This window comes from Gadus macrocephalus, chromosome 5, assembly GCF_031168955.1.
Source record: "Gadus macrocephalus chromosome 5, ASM3116895v1".
NCBI lineage: Eukaryota > Metazoa > Chordata > Actinopteri > Gadiformes > Gadidae > Gadus > Gadus macrocephalus.
In genome coordinates, this window is record NC_082386.1 from 5,429,714 (window position 1) to 5,430,017 (window position 304).

A 304-nucleotide genomic window follows, 5' to 3' on the forward strand; every position below is an offset into this window, starting at 1 on the left:
CTGGTGAGCTGGAGGTGGGCGTGTGTTGAAGCCTGATTCATCCCACTGCTAAAGTACCAACCAGGTGCTGCAGTTATCCCATCCCACGCTCTCTCTCTCTCTCTCTCTCTCTCTCTCTCTCTCTCTCTCTCTCTCTCTCTCTCTCTCTCTCTCTCTCTCTCTCTCTCTCTCTCTCTCCCCCCCTCTCTCTCTCTCTCCCTCCCCCCCCCCTCTCGCTCTCCCTCCCCCCCCCCCCCCCCCCCCCATCTCTCTCTCTATCGCTCCCCCCCCCCACACACACACACCTCCTGGCATCGGCAAAATA